Consider the following 22,336-nt stretch of genomic DNA (forward strand, 5'->3'; position numbering starts at 1 on the left):
AGAGATAACAGGCATGAACCACTTGCATGACATTTTCTGATTGGATTGTAAGAACATGTGAAAGAGAACCCACTTTTTATGTGGAATCCAAAGGACTATCTAGTGCATAGGTAGATTTGTCCAGGGAGAGGTTCATCTGGAACCAACTGTCTTTAGAAGTTTTGCATAGATTCTGTAAAGCAAAGAACATGATCATCAAAAAAAAAAAAAACAGCAGCCTATAAAATGGGAAAAGATCTTCACCAACCCCACATTGGACAGAGGGCTGATCTCCAAAATATACAAAGAACTCAAGAAATTGGTCATCAAAAAACCAAATAATTCAATAAAAAATGGGGTATAGACCTAAACAGAGAACTCTCAACTGATGAATCTAAAATAGCTAAAAGATACTTAAGGAAATGCTCAACATCCTTAGCCATCAGAGAAATACAAATCAAAACAACTCTGAGATTCCATCTTACACCTGTAAGAATGGCCAAGATCAAAAACACTGATGACAACTTATGCTGCAGAGGTTGTGGGGAAAAGGGAACACTTCTGCATTGCTGGTAGGAGTGCAAAATGGTATAACCCCTTTGGATATTACTATGGCAATCTCTCAGAAAATTAGGAAGCAACCTACCTCAAGACCCAGCAATACCATTTTTGGGTACATACAAAGGAAGCTCAATCGTACCACAAGGACATGTGCTCAGCTATGTTCCTAGCAGCATTGTTTGTCACAGCCAGAACGTGTAAACAACCTAAATGCCCCTCCACTGAATAATAGGTAAGGAAAATGTGGTACATTTACACAATGGAGTACCACACAGCAGAAAAAAATGACATCTTGAAATTTGTGGGAAAATGAATGGATCTAGAAAACATCATATTGAGTGAGGTAACTCAGACCCAGAAAGAAAAAATATGACTCACTCATAAGTGACTTTTCGATATAAAGCATAGAAAAACCAATCCCAGAGAACCTAGAGAACAATGAGAACCCTAAGAGAGACACACATGGATCTAATCTACATGGGAGGTAGAAAAAGACAAGATCTCCTGAGTAAATTGGGGCATGGGGACCATGGAAGAGGGTAGAAAGGGAGGGGAGAGGAAGGGAGGGGAGTGGATAAAAGCATATAGCTTAATAAAAACAATTAAAATAAAAGAAGTTTTGCTTAGATATTCACTTTTCTGTATAAGGGCTGTACCTTGGTGCCTCAGGAGGAAAGGGTATGTAGTAGGCTCTCCAGGTATCTCCTAATCTTCATCATACTTAATAGATGCTTCTAGAATGATATAGCTCTTGATGCAGACTTTTTGTCCCATGCAACCATTGCTTTCATCAGAAGGGGCTCAAGGAACTGGTATCCATTTCTTGAGCGACCTTCATATGTTTTAGAACCAAAGTGAAAAAATTACCTGAAAAATACTGAAGTAAATCCATATCCTCATCCTTTCTGTTTCATATTCAAAAGAAATAGCAAGGGGAAGGCTCATTTTGGTTTTTTTTTCTTTTATCAACATAAATTCTGTTCGGTTTCCTTAATAATATATGCATTCTCAGCTCAGTGATTAATTTTTTTTTCAGAACCAGCCTTTTATAAGAAACTAGAATTTTCCTGGGGAGAAAATTGCTTTCTCTGTCACTGTACTTTATAGTTAGTGCATAACCACCTGTGTGACATCACCTGAGTTTCCACCTCTGAAATGACAAAGCTGAACCTGGAGTGGACATCCTCCTACGGTGGCTAAGAGCATAGATTTGGGAGTCAGTCTGCCTGGGCTGACTTTCTAGTGGCATGATCTTGGGAAAATTACTCAACCCATCTGTTTCAGCTTTTTTAATTATAAATTAATGATAATAATAGTATCGATATCATGAAAATTACATAAATTAAGACGATGTCCAGTTTTAGACTGTTATATGAGAATTAGTGTTGTTTTCATTCAAGGGATCAGTATGATCTCCTATAGTTTCAATAGGGGATGATAAGATCATAACAGTGTTTTTCAATAGAATAGCTGTTTATTGTTTATAAGACTCTTCTCCACATATTATCCTACAGATGAGAAAACAGAGCCAAAAAGGTAGAGTTGCTGGAGTATGTGTAAGTATATGCGTGTAGTGCCCATAGAGACCAGAAGAGGGTGCTGGATTCCCCTGGAGTTGGAGTTATAAGCACTTGTGAACATCCAGTTGTGGTCACCAGGAAGCAAACTTGGGTTCTCTGCACCAGCAGTACACACTCTTAATCACTGAGTCATCTTTCAACACAGATGCATTAGTATTTAAGGAGAGCTACTGGATGTAGGGTAGAGTCTTTGCCACCAATTTCTGTCATTTTTTCACACAATGACACTATTTAGTTAAGGGTTGATACTTCCCTTTTAAATGGTCTTCCTATTGAACTCTCTCCTTATATTTAAATAATGCCACAATTCTCCAAAGCACTGAATGCCACCAAAGAGCATCCACAGAGGTCCCTGCCCCTTTCTGTTTATTGGCTGCTAGTAAGGTAGCAGTTGCTACACTAACATTAAACACACAATCCCAGTGACTCAGCACAAGTTAGGTCTAACACAGAGTACATCAGCATTCTCAGTTGGGCAGCCACTGTGAGACATAGACATCTTCCTTTCTTGGGACCCTAAAAATTCTTCCTTGCTGGGTTGAATTGAAAAGGTCATAGGAATTATTTTCTTCATTGTTTTGGTTAGGGCTTCTTCTTTTTTCTATTTCCTCCTCCTCCTCCTCCTCCCCCTCCCCCGTCCCCTCCTCCTCCTCCTCCTCCTCCTCCTCCTCCTCCTCCTCCTCCTCCTCCTCCTCCTCCTCCTTCTTCTTCTTCTTCTTCTTCTTCTTCTTCTTCTTCTTCTTACTTTTCCCCTCCTCTTCCTTCTCTCTCTTCTTTTTTTTTTTTTCCTGTGAAGAGACACCATGGCCACAGCAACTCTTATAATGAAAACATTTAATTGGGGTGGCTCACTTACAGTTTTAGACTTCAGTCCATTATCATCATGGCGGGAAACATGGTGGATTGCAGGTAGACATGGTACTAGAGAAGTAGTTAAGAATCCTACATCTTGCAGGCAACAGGAAATTTACTGAGACACTGGGTAATACCCCCAAAGCCCAACTTCACAGTGACACACTTTCTCCAACAAGGCCATACCCACTCCAACAAAGGCACACCTCACTATGAGATTATGGGGGCCAATTATATTCAAGCCACCACATCCATTATTTAGCCACATCAATTCAGCAACATATATAACTTCTTCGCTCATTTCAATAGCAAATGTTACTTGTGTAGGCCTATATAGGCATTTGGAAGCCTGAGATAGATGGCCTCCAGCTGGACAGTCACTTCCTGACAATCCTTTAGAAGTCATGAATTTTGGGTGATCAGCTTATCATTTCTGTCACACTCCATTACATTCAATCACTGCCAAGCTATATTTATTTTGTTTCTAAAATCTCCTTCATACTCTAATTCTGTTCCTATAGCTATGGGCATGGTCCAGGCCCTGATAATAGTCACACAGTAGTACAGTATCACAGCTACTTAAGCAGTTCCTCTGCTTTCATTCCTTATACTTTTCTTCCTCTCTCACATGCCACAGCCAGATTAAACATCCCAAAAGTATTCTTTTAAATGTTATTTTTCAATGCTGTATTCAGTTACAATGACTGGGTTTCTGTCCAAGTCAAACAGTGCTAGATATTGAAAGGGCAATATAAGAACAATTGCCAGATATTGGGAGAGGGCTTATACATGAACAATGCTTGGTTCCTATGTTTAAGTTGCTTTTAGGTAGGTGGAATTAACATATGTATATATGTCAACATATGTAGATGAAAATTTCTGTCTTGCATGGTCCCACAGCCATTCAGTTCCAAAGAAACACACAGAGACATATTATATTATATTATATTATATTATATTATAAACTGTTTGTCCTATTAGCTCAGACTTATTATCAACTAGCATTTACAGCTTAAATTAACCCATAATTCTTGTCTGTGTTTAGCCATGTAGCTTGGTACCTTTTCTCAGTAAAGCATTCTTATCTTGCTTCCTCTGTGTCTGGTTGGTGACTGCCTCTCTGCCTTTCCTCTTCCCAGAATTCTTAGTCTGGTTGCCCAGACTTAGTCTATATTTCCTGCCTGGCTACTGGTCAATCATCACTAGTGACAAATCTTTATGGTGTACAAGAGCATTAACCCACAGCAAACATATGTATGCGGACCTGAAGCAAGTAGTAAGCAATGGGGAAGGGCAGAATAGCTGTGAACTTCCACTTGTTTATGAGATGCTAATTGCTCAGAGATGGAGAATAATTCTAGCTAAGGAAAAATGAATCTCAAGACTTTGGGAAGTGGTAATGACATTGTACTTAGTGTCTGAATCTTCAGAGAGAGCCAGAAATGTTTCAAGAAGTTGTCATTATCTCTCCATGCCTGCTTTAAAAACATAATTAATGTAGTTAGTAAAAGCTTGATTCTCGGTTTTATAGCAGATGTGAATTTTTAACCAAGCTAATATATTTGAGAGAGCAAATTATTCTCAAGGTGCTCTGGATGATTTTCTGACCTTGAGGTTAAAACTAAAAAAGAAAAATAAGGGATTGACCTGCACATGAATTTTTCTTTCTGTATTTGATTATCTTTTGAAAACTTAGAAGCCAAGAAATTTCCAATTATATTCTAGCTCAACAGTGGTCATATAATACATGATTTTTGACATTTAAAGTTAAGTCTTCTTAATTATTAACTTAGTTCTTAGCAATAGTTATTAATAAGACTTCTTAGAGCTGGAGAGATAAAATAAGTGATTAAGAACACGTGCTGCTTTTCCATAGGACCCAACTTCAATTCCCAGCACCTACTTGATGGCTCACAACTATCTGTCACTCCAATTCCAGGGGATCTAGTGCCCTCTTTGGGCCTACCAGACATGCAAGGGGTGTGAATACACACATGTAAGTAAAATACTCAGACACTTAAAACTTCCAAAAATATAAAATAACAAAAATGATCTCGATGCAAGGCAGCACAACTAAGCCAGCATGGAGGTTGGAGAATTTGCTTAATAAATTTTTAGGAAGACAATAGAAAATGGTAGACCCTGAATTCTTCTGAATTTTCAGTTGGAAACAAGTCAAAGATTTCTACCTTTCCCCCTGTCTCCTTCCTCTCCAACCTGTACTGTGCTTCCTAACTGCCTTAGGGAGCAGTATCAGCCTGAGGCAGGCTGTGTCTGATGGACACAAGCTTGGGAATTTAGCGTATTTAAGCCCCGGCTGGTAACTGGAAAGACTAAGCTGACAGTGTGAGGAGATGCCTGAGGCTTGAATCTTCTCCCCTGCATCCCACAAAACGAAAAGCAGTAAGATGTACTAAACTGAAGCACGGGCTCGATGGAATGATGGAAGCCATGGCAAGGAGAAGGAGCCTGCATTGTGAGTGTCATCTACTGTAGGGGTCGGGGTGGGAGACTGTGGATGGCTTCCTGTTCCTGGTGAGTGGGATCAGTTTCCTCTATAAGTGCTCTGTGCTAAAGAATAAGCTCTTGAGTTGAGTCGTGCCATGGACTTAGTCAACACAGACACTTGGAACTATAAAACAGAAAGCCCTGCTGAATACGGTGGTGCATGCCTATAGTCTCAGCCTTTGGGAGGCTTAGGCAGGCATAACTAAGCACAGGGGCAGGCTGGGCAATGTAGTGAGAAGACCTTGTAGCGCAAACAATATAGAGAGCCCTTATCTCTACCAAGGCTCAAAGGGGTGATCCTATCCGCAGCGTGACTGCAGACGGCAATGCTCTCCACCAAACCTTAGACTGCAATGAGCTCTTGTCTCCTCCTGCTTTGTATTCTTCTCTCTGCCCAGCTCTGTCCAGTCATATCACTCCTGTCTCCACTCTTTCCTAGTATTGGGATTAAAGGCGGTGTGTGATTCCCAAGTATTGGGAACATCTTTGTATCTTTGTGTGAGTTCTATTTCTCCCCCCCCCACCATTGTTGTTGTTTTATTTGGTTTTCGAGACAGGGTGTCTTTGTGTAACAGCCTTACCTATCCTGAAACTAGCTCTTGTACACCAAGCTGGCCTCAAACTCACCTGCCTACCTCTGCCTCCCAAATGCTGGGATTTATGGCATGCTCCGTCACAGCCTGGCTCTTTCCCTTTTTTTTTTTTTTTTCTTTTCGAGACAGGGCTTCTCTGTGGCTTTGGAGCCTGTCCTGGAACTAGCTCTTGTAGACCAGGCTGGCCTCGAACTCACAGAGATCCGCCTGCCTCTGCCTCCCAAGTGCTGGGATTAAAGGCGTGCGTCACCACCGCCTGGCTGGCTCTTTCCCTTTTTAGACACATTCAATCTCATATAGTGCAGGGTGGTCTTGCGTCCTGGGATTAAAGGTGTGTACCACCACTCCCTGGCTTCTAGCTCTGCACTCTGGTCTTCAGGCAAGTTTTATTTATTAAAACTCAAACAAAATATCACTACAAGACCTTACAATAAGCAGACAAGTAGAGACGCAGGCAAGGAATCCAGAAGGTACATGACCTCATGTACAGTGTTGCTGTAGGGTTACAGGAGTCTCTCGGGTGACGGGAGTCTCTCAGGTGAGCAGGTGACAGGAAGTCTTGGATACCCCTTTGGGTAAGAGACTCCTGACTTGGCATTTATTGTCACTGCCAATTGCTTAAGAAGTTGAATTCCAGTGTCAGAGTCTGAGCATTAATCCCATTTCTGCCATTTACTTGGGAGAGCTGAATGAGGTAGGGTGTCTTTCTGTGCCCGAGATGCCTCGGCTGTGAAGGTGATCTGTCAACATGTCAGCTACTGAAACCTCAAGAACAAGACTTTCTGTGATAAAGGAGACATCGCCACATGCCAAGTCTTCATAGTGACTCAGAAAGGGGAAGCCAAGGGAAGGTCTGCATAGTTACACTTAAATTCCCTCCAAAATTAGAAGAGCAAAGCATGCTTCCAAACTCTTTATGAGGCCAGCTGCATGCAGCTACAAAAGCCAGAAAGTCAGCACAGGGGAAAACCAGAAGAAGAAGACTGAAGGCCAGCGTCCCTGTGAAGCATGTATGCAGAAATCTTTAGCAAAACATTAGAAAATGAAATTCAATAGCACATCATGAAGATAATATACCTTGGCTGGGTGTGATTTATCCCTGGAATGCAATGATAATTCAACATATGCAAAGCAATTGACATGATACACCACATTAACAAAATGAAGGATAAAAACCATCCAATTGTTTCAATAGATGCAGAAATAAAACTCCTTCATGATAAAACTTTTTTATTAAATTTTTCATTATTTTGCATACCAACCACAATTTCCCCTCTTATCTCTCTTCCCATTCCCTCCCCCTATCTCCTGTCTGTTCTACTCCCCCACCCACTCCTCCACTGTTCAGAAATGGGCAGACCTCCCTCAGGAGTCAGCAAAGCATGTTGTAGCATGATAAAATGAAGATACCTCAGCACAAGGAAGGCTGTGTAAGGAGACCGTGGATAAGATCACGGTCAGCTGTGAGACTCGTTCCCTTCTGAGACCTGAAACAAAGCTGCTGGCTACTCCTTAAGGTTCTGTTCAGCACAGTCCCAGAAGAACTGACTAGAGTGAGAAGGTAAGAAAGATAAACAAAAGGCTTCCAAATCAGAAGGGACAAAATAAATGATCTGTTTTGTAGATATCACAATTTTCTGTGTAGAAAGTCTTGTGATCACACAAAAATGTTAGAAGTAATAAATAAATTCCACCAAGCTGCAGGATATAAAAGTTGGGTAAACATATTTATTGTAAAAACAAATTACCCAAAAGGGACATTTTTAAAAATCTTACAAAAGCACAAAAAATAATGAAAATACTAAAGAATTACAACAAAAGAGATAAAATATGTATACAATAAAAACTACAAAACAAGGAAAAAAGACAGAGATGAATAATATTTAATGTTTTGCGCTGGAAGAATTAGCATTATTCAAATGTCCCTGCTGCCCAGGCTGATTCAATGTAATCTCTTTCAAAGTCCAAAATATTCTTTATAAAAAATTAAAAAGTATAAGAATTTCATATGGAACCTGAAGAGTCTGAGTAGCTAGATAATTTTTAACAAGAAGGGAAAGACTAACAATATGACACTTTCTGATTTCAAAACATACTACAAAATTACATAATCAAAACAGTATGAGACTGCCTTAAAAAGTGGTATATAGATCGCTAGAACAGACGTGAGAGATCAGCAATAAACTCATGCATATCTTCATTAAAGTTTTGCAGAATAATAAATAGTATAACAAAAATTGTATATCCACATGCAAAAGGATGATTTTAAGAAGGGGAGAACAAACAAACAAATGAACCTAAGATCTGAAACCATAAAACTCTTAGATGACCTGAGGGAAGCTTCCTGCGTGGCTCTTGGCAATTATTTCTTAAAGATGGCATCAGAGGCACAGGTAGAAAAAGATGGCATAAGCAAAAGTAGAAAAGAGGAACTATGTGGGACTAAAAGTCTTCTAAAAACAAAGAGACGGTGTTGTGGATTCTACCAATAACCTTGGGCTACCAGCCTTAGGGTATGGCTTCTAGTCTGCAGTTGTGACCCCCTTAGAGGGGAGAAGGGAGGTTGTACTCTCTTATGAGTTGAAAGACGGAGTCTGGTAGCATGAAATAGTACATGATTGGTTCCCAACTCCCTTTGGGCAAAACAGAACTCTGCAGTTGGTTATACCTTGTCCTGTATCCATGAGTCTGTTTCCCCATTGTACTCCTTAATAAATTTATATATATATATATATATATATATATATATATGTGTGTGTGTGTGTGTGTGTGTGTGTGTGTAGATATAGATATCTTTGTGGCTCATGTTACATGTGATACCCATGTGGCTCACATTACAAGACAATAGCAGAGCAAAGCACAGCAACCTTCCAAATATGAGGAAAGAGTTGCAACCATGTGTCTAATAATGGGCTAATGGTAGAAAATCATCCAATTGTTTAGCAGCGGGGAAAGCCCAGAACTGAAATAAAATTGCACAATAGCTTTAGAAAGTCCGTTCTTCAAAGAAGATATACGCAAATGGCAGAAAGTGTATGAAAAGGAGTTTAACATCACTGTTCATAAGGCAAATGTAATCCAAACTGTGATACGATACCACTCACACTTGCAAGATGGTCATTATTAAACACAAAACAAAAACCCACTCAGAGATTAGTAAGCACTAGTGAAGATGTGTAGAAAGCCTTGCATGCTTTCAGTGGGGAGCATAGAATGATGTGGTTGCTGTGGAGAATGACATGGAGGGTCTTCCAAGTGTTGACAAGACAGGGAGCATAGGGTCCAGAGGTCCCTAATGATGTGTCTGTGTTCACGTGACCATTTCATCACCACTTAGCAATAGCTAAGGTACCAAGACAATGTAGAAAATACGAGTTACACATATAATAGAATATCATTCAACATTAAGAAAAAGGAACTCCTACCATTTTGACCACATGGATGGATCTGGAGGATGTTATGCTAAGTAAAATAAGCCAGATAAAGATGAATAAATGCTGTGTGATACCATTTATAGGATGAATTTTAAATAGTCAAACTTACTGAAGCGGAGAGGGGTGTGCTTGCCAGGGACTCTGGGGAGCGTGAAAGATGGAGGCGTTAGTCATGGAGTACGAAGATTTGGTTATACAAGATGATTAAGTCCTACATAGTGTGCAGTATAGTGCCTATGTAATGGAGGTGTAATGCGTAGCAAAATAGGAGGTCAGTTCTTAAATATTCTCATCATAAAACAATGATAACAAATAAAACAAAGGAGGAATTTTCAGAAGAAATGAGACAAGTTTATTACAGAGCATAGTGATAGTGATTTCACACAAATATATCTGCTTTCATCAAACTTATACATTAAATGTGTATGGATTCTAAAATGTAAACTATACATCAACTGTGTGTGTGTGTGTGTGTGTGTGTGTGTGTGTGTGTGTGTGTGTACAGAAAAAGGGGGGATTGGTTTGGGGTAGGATGAAGACTGCTTTACTTCAAGGTGGGTTTTGCAAGGCAAGGAGGTTGGGTGTGAGCAGGTTAGGACAATCACTGTGGCATGGCAGGTACTGGGAGGTGAGGGTATCTGTCTGAGTGATGGTCTAAGTGTGTTAACTCAGGCTGACTTCCAGCTTGCAGTTTGCTTCCCTCAGCTTCCTGGAGAGTGGGATTCCAGGTGTGTGTCACCATGCCTGGACAAAGCAGGGGTCTGGAAGTCAGCTGTTTTACTTTTGCAGTCCTATTTTCCAGTACTACGTACTTTTAGGAACAAGCTAAACAATTTTGGGAATATGTGTTTGGTCCTAATAGTGTTTTCAGGGATATAAAAGTCTACTCATTTCAATCAATATGGTTCAATTCAATTTACATTCCGTTCAGTCTTTAACTAAAGAGGGACTAAAACGGTGCACAGAATTGTACACAGAAACAGTGCACAAAACACTTAGAACACAGAAGGTACATATGAATGTTTACTGATATGAACTATTGTCTAATCATCTACAGTCCTCATTGTTATTATTTGAAGATGAGATATTCCTCCAGGTTTCTAAACTGAACATGGTCCGTAGATGGGGGCTCTGTTTTGGAATGTTCTGGAAACCACAGGAGGTAGGATCTAATGGGTAGAAACAGGGCATTGAAAGGGTAGGTTCTTGGGAAAGTCTTGGCCCAGGCTTCTCTCCTCACTCCCTCTCTCTGGTTCCCGCCTACCACAAGGTGAAGAAACTCCTCTGTCGAATGCTACTTCAGCCTTGCTCAAGCAGATAGAGCCAAGGGATCGGACCAAACTCCCTAAAACTGTGAGCCAAAATATGCTTTCCCTTGTTTATACTGATTATTTTGATTACAGAGGTATGAAATGAACATATCCATGTTTCTTGGAGCCAAAAGGAAACCCCACTCCTGTGTCTCAGGAATTTTATGTACACCATTCCTTAATCACAGAATGAGTTCTCTCAATTTATGATACCTCAGAGCAATCCCATAATTCTTTATGACCCTTCACTGTGCATTCGTCTCGCTTGTCTTACAGGGTCACTCATACTGGGAATATATTTCTGTCTTTTAAACTGTTGGAGTTCTCAATTTTGATATTCACTGTATTCATGTTTTAAAACTGTGGGGTTACTAGATACTGTTCTAGCTTCATTTACTGCTCTACTAAAGTACTCTGTAAAGGTAATTTAGAGGAGAGAGGGTTTATTTTACTTTATAATTTCTGGTTGTCGTTCGTCATTGTGGGGAAGCCGCAGCAGCTGGAGCTTGATAGTCACATCACATTCACAGCCAAAAGCAAAGAGACACCATTTCACACATGCGTGTTTGTTCTCTCCTCGTTCCCTTCACTCTCTGGAAGTTCAGGATCCCTGCCTAGGGAGTTGTGCCACCTACCCTGGGCTGGGTCTTCACACATCAATTAACGGACTTAGTTCTCCACAGCTCATGCGCATGTGAACAGTCCTCCACTGAGACTCTTTCCAGGTGATTCCAGACTGTGTGAGGTTGACAATGAAAGCCCATCACAGACAACATTTGTCCTTCCAGGTTCTAAGATCATGCTTTTCTATGTCTATACCTCTCCCCCAGGTCTCAACCCAGAGCCCTGCACCTGCTGTGGTTCTCTAAATGCTTGCTCATTGAATCAATGCTACCGATTATTTCCCATATGTGAAAACAAAGACCTTAGACAAGACTGTGGCTCGGGACAAAGCCTGGGACATTTTGTACACAATAATCAATCTAACGCTTTGAGCTGTTTAGAGATGTGACTGGATGAATTTATGTTCAGGTGACCACTTGGAAGGGGATATATGTTTGCAGAAATAGCAATTAGGGCCTAAAACTTTCTATAGAAAGTGCTGGTGAGAAAATCGAAAGCTCTAATTGTTAAGGTCGTGAATTTGATCCAAAGAGGCCATTTCAAACATGAATCATTAGATATAATTTATGGCTCAAGACCTAACAGGAAGGACCTGTTCATAAAATTACCCTGTGGACATTGCTTATTAGGTGACCACATTTACAGGGTTCCCCACCTGGGATCTAATGGTTTCTATATTATTTTTTGAAGTTAAACTTGGAAATAAAGACCTAATATTTTAAGTTGGAAACTGATTATGTTAATTTAATATTTATTAAAGTCCTATACATAGTTTATTAAATATTTTAATGAAAAAACTTGTCATATTGTTTTATAACAACGGCTACTGTTTTACAGATGTGTTGCTGTATTATACATTAACCAATGTAACTGTTAGGATAACCGTATGAAGCAGTTTTTTTATCTTAATCTTTATTTTCTCTGGAAGGAAACTGAGGTTCGGAGGTGAAGAAACTTGTTCAACATTTCTTAATTAAATTTACTTCATTCTGAAGTCATATTTTTAAACACAGGAATAACTGAACACGAGACAGAGAGAGAGAGAGAGAGAGAGAGAGAGAGAGAGAGAGAGAGAGAGAAGTTTTACTACAGAAAACTTATTGGAAGTGATCAAGGCAGATAATTGTTGAAGAGATGATAGTATCACATATCAAATATATACTATTTTTTCAAAGAAATTTAAGCAAGTTTAATTATATGCACATACAAATTCAACTAACTAAAATATGGTAAAATATATATTCCTATTAGATTTTATCAAAATTACCTAGTTTTAATAGTTTTATATACTCTCACAGTGTGGTTATGGTACAAGAGATAAATACATATCTATAAATAATTGCAAAGGTAATAGTCCAAACAATAAAGAGACATCAAAGATTCCAAGCTTATCACTCCATAGACTTAATTAATAAGCAGAAAATAAGCATGGGGATTCACACCCTACAATTGGCCATGGAATTTCTGTTTCCTTTTTCAATTTTCTTTTTCCTATTGAGAAGCCAAGCATAGCAAACATGTTTCTATGATAACACATGAACCTGGTCAAGGATGACAAAACTAACCACTGACTTTACATTTAATCATTTAAAAATTATTATCAGTAGTAGTATGTATTAGTGTGCTGTGCATGATGTGTGTGCACACTGCGGTATGCATGTGGAATCGACTCTCTGTTACGACCTTTACATGAGGTCAAACTCTGATCATCAGGCCTGAGAGACAAGTGCCTTCACTCACTGAGCCATCTTGATGGCGTAACATTTAGTCTTTTATATAACAGTGTCTATCTTTGCAGACAGTTCTTCCCTTCCTGGAATCATAGAATGGAATCTTTATTCTCAGCATTTGTGTTTTTGCTTCCTCACGAGAGCTCTGGTACTGGAATAAGCAGTGTGCTTTGAGTGAGGACATTTCTGGGTTTTCCTGTCTTTCACTTTTTAATAGGGATGAAATGAGCACCTGCATCTGAATAGCATGGCTGCTACCTTCGAAGACACGTCACTCATAGGTTTCTGCTTTCAGGTCCCCAGTAAATCAGTGGGATTATTTGTGTGCGTTCCTTGCTGGCCATATGTGTGCACCATTGCTTCCTGAAGCACCCGTGCTACCCAAACTGTCTACTCTGTTGAGGAGCCGTCATCTTTGATCTGATGCACACGTTCTCCAGGTTGCCCATTTCATAGAACTGTAGAACAGGGCGAGAGCTTTGAGACTCTGGTTTCCAGTCTATTCACTGGCTTGGAAACCGAGGCCCAGGTAGATCCATTGATTCTCCAGGCGTGGTTCTTGTCCAACAGTGTCTGTTCCCTTTGGAGACTCATCAGAATTGTGCTTACTTGGCTTCAGCTCTGCACCTACAGAATCCGAAACACTGTCTGTGGGATCTAGAAGTCTGTGTTTCAAGGCTCACGCTACAGGTTGAGAAACACCAGGTTGAGCCGTTTATCCAAGGCCGTGTCACAGCTGGTCAAGCACATTTCCAGGCTGAGCCTTCTGTGCTCCACCACTGTTCACTGGTCTTGCCTGCGTTTGCAATTGCAGCCCGTTTCCCTTCCTGGCACTCTTCGGAGGGTGGATTTATGCATCTCATTTTAATGAGGTCCAGTCTAGCTGCTTTTTCTCTCTCTCAACTTGCTGAGAGATTTGAGTTCAGGGGCTATTACCTAATTATATTAATGTCATGTCTGGAGATTTTAACAACAATTTCTTCGAGCTGAAGTGTTAATTTGACCACAAATCCTTACTCTATGCAGAGGCAGTTAGTTCTCTGTGCGCAGAGGTTTTTTTTTTTTTTTTTCTTCTCTGCTTTTTAAGCAAAATGTTCAGCAGCTAAGCAGATGCTGTCCCTCTTGCTCTTTCAGGTAGATGAGAAAGGCCGATGCCCTTTCATACGCAATTTTCTTTCTCTGGTGACGGTTTTCATCCTTTTCTGACAAAAACCACACATCGGGATTATCCCTTTCAAGTCCCTTCTTAAAGCGCTGGCTTCGCCGCCACTCATCAACGCCCCCTGTTCAAAGAACAGGGCCCTCAGAAACTTCTGAGGCTCATCCTTTGCCTCAGAGTACCCCAGGCAAGACAGACAGCCCTGTCTGATCATTCTTGGCTGTTTTTCAATGATGGGCCCTGTGTGGTTAGGCTTTCAAGGGGCCACCATCTTTTAAGCTCTCTTTCCACCCATGTTTCCTGTGGGTTCCCATTCTCGGGTTAGGCGCTTGGTGTGGTCATGAGGCCCTGGTAGGGGGCTGTGGGGTTCATGACTTTTTTCTTCCACGAAAGAAGTTTCAGTGGGGGTTCCCATCTTAAAGCTCAACTATTAAGGTTCAGCTGGGCCCATGAAATTCAGAAGGTCTTGAGAATTAATGTTTTCTTTCCTTATTTGCTTCTTTCCACCTCTTTTCAGGGGAGTTCTTTCTTTCAGAGATTCTCTGGGGTACCTGGAACAGTCTACACTCAACGGAGAGAGTTCTCAGGAGGCTTCAGCATCCTGGGGCTAAAATCTAGAATGGAATAGACTCCAGTGAGGCCATTGACCAACATTCAAGACAATTCTGAGTGGGCCCAAAGAGCTTAGAGTTGACCTGGCTACTCAGTAGCTCTGCAGGGAAATGCTGGCCCTGAGACTAAAACCCCATGCCATGTGTGGAGGGGCAGGTGGAGCTTTCAGGGAATTTCTCATTTGCTCAGTGATATTTTCTATTTAAGGTTAGATTTTTCAATATTGAAAACAGTAAATGGTAATCTTCATATGATACCTCAGAGCTTGGCCTTAAATAAATCCATCTTTGTCTGGCAATTATAGTTACATACAAAGTTACATATAAAATTGTGAAGTCCCTTTTGATCTATGAAGAATGGCAAAGATGATAACACTAAGTACAGTTCTGGAGTACATGCATGTTATAGGTTGCCTTGGTAAGCACATTATGGACACTATTACCAATGCTTCATCCATCCACAAAGCAGCTCTTCTCAGCCTCCAAAGGACAAGACAAAGACTGAGATTCAACAATTACTCATGATAAACATTTGCTAAGGAAGAAATTTAGGGTCTATTTTCTCATTTTTGTGTGGATTGGCTGTATATCAGTTTAGCTTTGAAGTCAAACTGCCAAGTTCAAATACTGCCTTATCTGATGTTTTAAGACCTAATGCTGCAAGAGACCTATTTCTTTCTAGCCTACCATGTCCATTGGCCATCATGAAGCAGAATCACTGCAAAGGTCTACAAAATGCCTTGGTCTGCAGACATGGTAACCAAGAAAACAAAGCAATGCACAGTTATAGCTAGCTCTATAATGGGCTTGTTAATATTCCATTAGGGTCAGGAAGAGAGTCATGAGATCCTGATCTAAGATTCCTCATCTAAGATCCTCACAAAGGTCCTTGTGCATACAGGTCTCCAGGGATATTAAGCACTCAGAATTGTCTTTTCTATGGAAAAGATGTAAAACATGGTTTTCCATCCAGAAAGCTGGGAATTGGAGGTGATTCAGAGCCTGGTGATCTATTTTATCTATTGGGCTGTGTCATATAAGGCTCCTACAACCAGGGTCAGAGGTAGTTATGAAACTAAATGATCCTTACCTGTATAGCAAGGGGCTCCCCAAAGTTCTCACAACCAGGACCAGAGATACTTAATAGCCTAAATGACTCTTACATTATCTTGTATAGCCCAAGGCTCCCCCAAGTTCCCACAACTAGAACCAGATGTGGCTAATAGTCTCAAAACGACTTTTACACCATCAGTATGACCAAGACTAGTCCTGATCCTTCCTTAGGTCCTTAAGCTAATACAGGTATCCCATCTCCAGAATTCTTCTTAGAAGAAATGACATTTACCCCAAGTTGAGTTTCAGTGTAACTACACTTCCTTGTGCACCAGGGATTGTATTATACCAGGAACCTTCCCCGCCACCAGATTATATTGTGTTTAAATACAGTGGCAGCAACCCCCTTGACAGCAGACTCCCTGAAGTTAGATCCAGGTCAAGGAAGTCAACCTAAACCTACTTGTCACTCTCACCTCTTTGAGGTTCACTTCCACTGCCTGCCATGACACCTGCAGGGATCCCCTGAGTTACCACTCTTGGTCCTTCTGGTGCCTATAGACTTAAGGCATGCTGGGATACACAAGAGGCAGAAGGCTGACTGGAGGCAGGGACTGGAGCAATGCAGATTTCAAGAGCAGGCATTCTGGGGTAGCTGCCTTTGAGTCACCACGCTTCTGTAAGTAACCACAATGAACTCATTAGTTCACTAAGCTGAGCTTGGATGGAATCCTTTCTTTGCTTGGCCTGCGCTTTTGCTTCAGGAAATGCTGTTTCTTTATGCCTTCCCAGGAAACGTAATGCAATACCTAGTTATCTCCTTGTACCTCAGTTTCTGTAAAGTAGGCATCATAATGTTATCTGCTTCCCAAAGCTAGTATGAGGATTTAAAGTCCTTATACATTAAGTGCTTAAAATAGTAACTGCCGTAAAACAGCCCATTATATGAGTATTAGCCATTAAGAAAATGCAAGCCTGAAAAAAATTATTTCACATTATTTGCCAAATGCACTAATCCTTTACAGCAGCTTTCCAAATGTCTAATTCTTATTTTCTACATTTTGAAGGAAGTGTAAAATAATTCAGTACTCAGTAAGAAAGTCCAGTAGAGGATATGTAATTCTGAGAACAAATAAACCATTTGTCATTCGGCTCTCCCGCTCTCCCGCCACCTTCAGAGTACTCCCTGGGCACCCTGCACCTTTGTAATTCGTGTGGCTGCAAATCACAGGGCAGCCAGGGCTGAATCCCATTTGCAGTACAAAGAAACTGGCAGGGAGAAATGGGCTTAATTAGTAAGCGATGTTCAAGGTAAAGCCTTTACAAAAGAGCTAACTGTGCTGTGTTGAAGGAAGAAATACGATGAAAGCCGCCATTACCAGGCAACTGGGATGATGCATAGATTGCCTTAGCCTCTGCTTGTCATATCACCCCAACTCCAGTTCCAGGGGTAGTTCAAAGCTCAGGTTTCCGTGTAGTAAACGGCAGAGCTATGCAAGAGCCTTGAAGCTGATGCCATCAGATGTAGCACTACTCCGGCCAATTAACATGCCAACTTGGGGAAGATGAAGGGGAAGAAAACAAGGACTTTGCTCCAGGAGCTAGAGGTGGAAAACAGACGTGGAGATAGCTCATCACAAATGCAGTGAGAGATTTCAAAGTCTGAGCCCGGGGAGAAAACATCTCCGAGATGAATTCGGATGGGGAGCTAGGAGCAGCTAAACAGGCACTGGCAGCTCAGTGCTGGGAGTGAGCCAGGTGAGCAGGTGAAAGGGGAAGAGAGATGAACAAACCAGCCTAAGGTCTCAGCTCTACGTGGTCAACTTGCCAGTCTGGTGATGCATATACGCTTCTGTACCTGTGAGATTGAGGACTTTTAACGTCGTGGATATTATTCTTAATAACCTCTGCGTATGTATCCAAGGTTCATAAAGAGATGGAGAGTCTCCAAGAAGTTGTTAAAATGTGACTCATTTATATGAATTAAATGTTTCCTTGGCTTCTCTTTAACTCATGTGTCCTGCTAAGCAGATGGTGGTCATCTTAGAATTTGTAGGCATTACAGGAAAAGATTCAAACTGCAATCAAATAGTTATTGCTTTCTTTATGATTGTTACTTAAGATTTGCATAGTGATTCTAGAATTATCCGTCTAGAGTTTAGAGAAACATTTGACCATATCCAATGCCTTGACTCTATTTTGAGGATCCTAGGATTAGAATAATGGATGACCATAGAAGGCTGTGTAATATTTGGGACAGTATGTAAACTCAGGATACCTGATTGTTCTCTCATTTAACATACATTTTAGGAGGCCTGACTATGTTCTAGGGACATATTAGGGACAAATGGCAGGGACTAGAGAGATGACAATGACCAACATGGCCCTTCTATGATAGTCTTGAATCTACACATGCATTTGTAATAGTATGTGATAAATTTCATGACAGACGTGTAGAAAGTCTAGTAGACTACTGCTACTTATCTATTTGTCTCCCACAATTCTCAGCCCATTGCTTTTAGCAGACATGTGTTTCTCACTAATTAATGCTATGTGAGGGCAAGAGAAATGTCTTCATGTTTGCTCAGGTCCTGCCGTGGCCTGGGAGACCACGTCTTCTAGAGATGATAGCTGTGAAACTGAGAGGAGTTGCCCACTCTGTTTTCAACTATGGTATGAGAAATAAGCTTTAAATGTCAATGTCATAAAAGACAAAGACAGACTGTGGCAGTGATCCAGATTAAAGGAGACTAAAGAGACACGATGCCTAAATGAAGTATGCCCTCTGTCCTGGATCCTGCATGGGGATATGCTAGAGAGGACATAATTGGATCAGCTGACAAAGTGGGAATATGGAGGTCAGGTTAGACTGAGAGAGTACTGCATGAATGTTAAACTGTGGCATAGATGTGTAGTATGATTAGTGAAAAGTCCTCCTAGTCTTAGCATGTATCTATTGAAGTATTCAGTGGCAAAGGACTATAATTCATGTGAATTCCCCTCAAATACTAGAATAAATGGGATAAATTTTAACAGGAAGAAAAATTTTTATAAAGGATGTATATGGGAGTTTTTAATTATATTTTTAGTTTTGTACTAAGTTTGAAATTATTTCCAAATTAAATATCAAACAACAAAATAAACAGTGCAAAGTCACCATGATTTAGGGATATATTGCTGTTTTGATAGAGCCCAGGTTATTTCAATTAGCAGAGAGTGAATGAGGACTGCATCACAGTGTAAACAAACTTCCTTTAATGAGACAGAAAAGGGGATCTAGAAGAAAATGTTTTGAAAAAAGTAGGAACTAGCCAAGATCAGATGGAGTAGTATTCCAAGCAGAGGAACTGAAATTCAACAGTGCACAAACATCCAAGATGACTAGAATGTAGTTTTGAGGAAAGAAGAGAGGTTACAGAAATGGACAGAGCCAGGTCCCGAGATGCTGTGCAAGCTCTTTGGACTTTATATACTAAAGACAGAAGACCAGGAAAGGATCTAAGCAAGAAGGAAGTGGTTAGCAGATGAAGCGATGGCCCAGAGAGTAAGAGCACGGGCTGCTCTTCCAGAGTATCCAGATTCGGTTCCCAGCACCCACATGGCAGCTCACAACCACCTGTAACTCCAGTCACAGATGATATGACACCCTTTTCTGGCCACTGTGGGTATCAAGCACACACATGGTACACAGACGTACATGCAAGACAAAATACCTCTTTACAAAAAATGACTAATAAATTTGAGAAGGATAATTGGTTAGATTTCTATTTTACAATAATTATTCCAGTGATAGAATGGATTAGAAGAGATGACAGGTTATTAATAATAGGGAAGAATCAATGGGATGATGGCCATAGGGATGGAGAGGTTGGAGAGTTTGAGAGCTACTTAGAAGATGCCATCTTTTGGCCTGAGTTACCTTGGAATGACACGTGCTAGCAGTGAACTCCCGGATTCAAGCTGAGGAAAACAGTAGACAGTGTCACTATGTACTGAATTGAGAAACCCAAGAAAAAGGAACTCACAAAAGATCCCAAGGCTTCAAAGAGATGTGGGAACTCTCAAGCACCTATATGGGGAGAAGGTGAGGCCAATAGGGGGAACATAGCACAAAGAGGGTCCCCAGCAGAACCCGAGGAGACATAGAGGCCATGGATGAATGGAGGATTTGGAAGTGAGCCAGGGCTTCAGCAGTTTATAGCTCTTGCTGTTCTTGGGAGACTGTTGCTCCCTCTTCCTTATCGCAAAGGGGAGTAAAGTGCTCACTGCTAACTGATAGAAGACTGCATGGGTTAAGACTTAGACACTTCAGAACAGCCTATGTGCACACTCACGGGGAGTTTCTGCATTGTTTAGGGATGTCTAAAATTCCTAGGCAGGATGCTGACACCCCCTTTACATGTAGGAGTCAAGAAGCTTTCCATGTTTTACTTCTTGTTTTGCAGAGATTTGGCTGACAATCTGGGAATTGGGTGTGAAGATTTTGACATAGTATACTTTGAAGATTTTAGGTTTAGTATAATTTCCACATTAATTATTTAGAGGTCATTACATATTACATATCCCTACTGCCTTTGTCATTGTTCTATCACTGTGAAGAGACACCGTGACCACAGCAACTCTTGTAAAGGAAAATGTTTAACTGGGACTGGCTTACAGTTCCAGAGGTTTAGCCCATCCATTATCATCAAGGCGGGGAGCATGGCAGCATGGAGGCAGACATGGTGCTGGATGAGTAGCTGAGAGTTCTACCTCTGGATCTGCAGGCAGCAGGAAAAGAGAGCCACTGGACTTGGCTTGGGCTTTTGAAAACCTCAAAGCCCACCTCCAGTGACGCAATTCTTCCAGAAAGGCAACACCTCCTAACCCTTCTAATCTTTCCAAATAGTGGCTGGTGACCATGCACTGAAATCTACAAGCCTATGGGGGCCATTCTCATTCGAACCACCACACCTAATAATATTCTTTTCTGCGTTAGTCACCCAGTGCTCTCCCTTTCAATCATGTATTTCTCTGGAAAGCGACATGTAAATTCAAGTTTTCAGTCAGCGAACCACCTTTCAACTCTTATCCACGTCTAGTTCAGGTGTGCCTTAGAAGTACGGCTCATTCTTCTACTCAAGGCTGGGAAAAGTGCTCAGGGGTAAATTTTAACATTGTGCCAATAACATCCATTTCCCATGCTTTTCACCCCGAGCTGTGAGTACCATGAGGCCAGAGTCTAAGAATCTTCAGCACTGTCAGCAGGCTCATAGAGCATACTCCGCTTCCAGGTTTGGGTTAGAGGATGCTACTGACTAGCTTGTGCGTGGGCCTCCTCTGTGGATCATCACTGACTGTTCGAGTTCCACATCTATCCTCCTCTTCATGTGCAATTGTCTGCCTTCAGGATTGCCCAGTGACCACAATTCAGTCTTCTCCGTCACTCTTTCCTTTCTATACTTCTAATGTTCCAGGTGGCATTCGGATTTTTAGATAGAGTAATTTGTTTTTGTCGGCAAATTATTGGGTCTTCCTTATAGGCCACAGGAGGCTAGTCATCTTTTATAAACCAGCACATGGCAGGTACCTAATAGATGGTGGTGATGGTGGTGATGATGATGATGATGATGTGACAGTTGCATAGCCACCTTCTGTTAGTAGTGCATCCCGTGGGGATTTCTGTGTGCCTTCATTTGAATCAATGTCTTTGTTATTGTGTCTGAAATACGGCATGAAGAGGAGTACCCAGGTAAGGCAGCTGGACTAAAGGGCTAATATGGGTTGAGTGGGTAGAAAGTAATACTTCATGAGAAGAAAGATAGAGGGATAGAAAAAAAAAAGGGAGCATATGGGGGCCAAGAATTCAGAAGGCTTGAGTCTCTGGGAATGCTAGTACTGTGTTAGGTCTTGTCATGCTTGAAATCACACTATGATGAATATGGTCATTTTGCTGATGAGAAAAATGGAGCCCAGAGAGGTTAAGTAACTTCCTAAGATTACATATTTGGCAAAAGGTAGCGGTAAGACTAAATTCAAAGTCTAAGCCAGTGATAGTGGTCCACAACTCTAATCCTAGTACTTGGGAGGCTGAGGAGGGAAGACTGAGACTTTGAAGCCATCCTGGGCTACATACTGAGGTCCAGGCCAAACTGAACTACATAGCTGAGTTTGTCTCAAAATAAAATAAAATAAAATAAAATAAAACAAAACAATGTTTTAGACCCATAACCCTCCCCAAAACCTCACCCCAAGATCTAGCACTTCTGAATAGTTTGATCACACTGGGGAAATATTTGACCTTGCTATGAGAAGTCAGAAATACCAGAGCATAATGTCCCGCGTGACCCCCAGAGGAGTTAA

This window comes from Chionomys nivalis, chromosome 10 (genome assembly GCF_950005125.1).
Source record: "Chionomys nivalis chromosome 10, mChiNiv1.1, whole genome shotgun sequence".
Classification (NCBI taxonomy): domain Eukaryota; kingdom Metazoa; phylum Chordata; class Mammalia; order Rodentia; family Cricetidae; genus Chionomys; species Chionomys nivalis.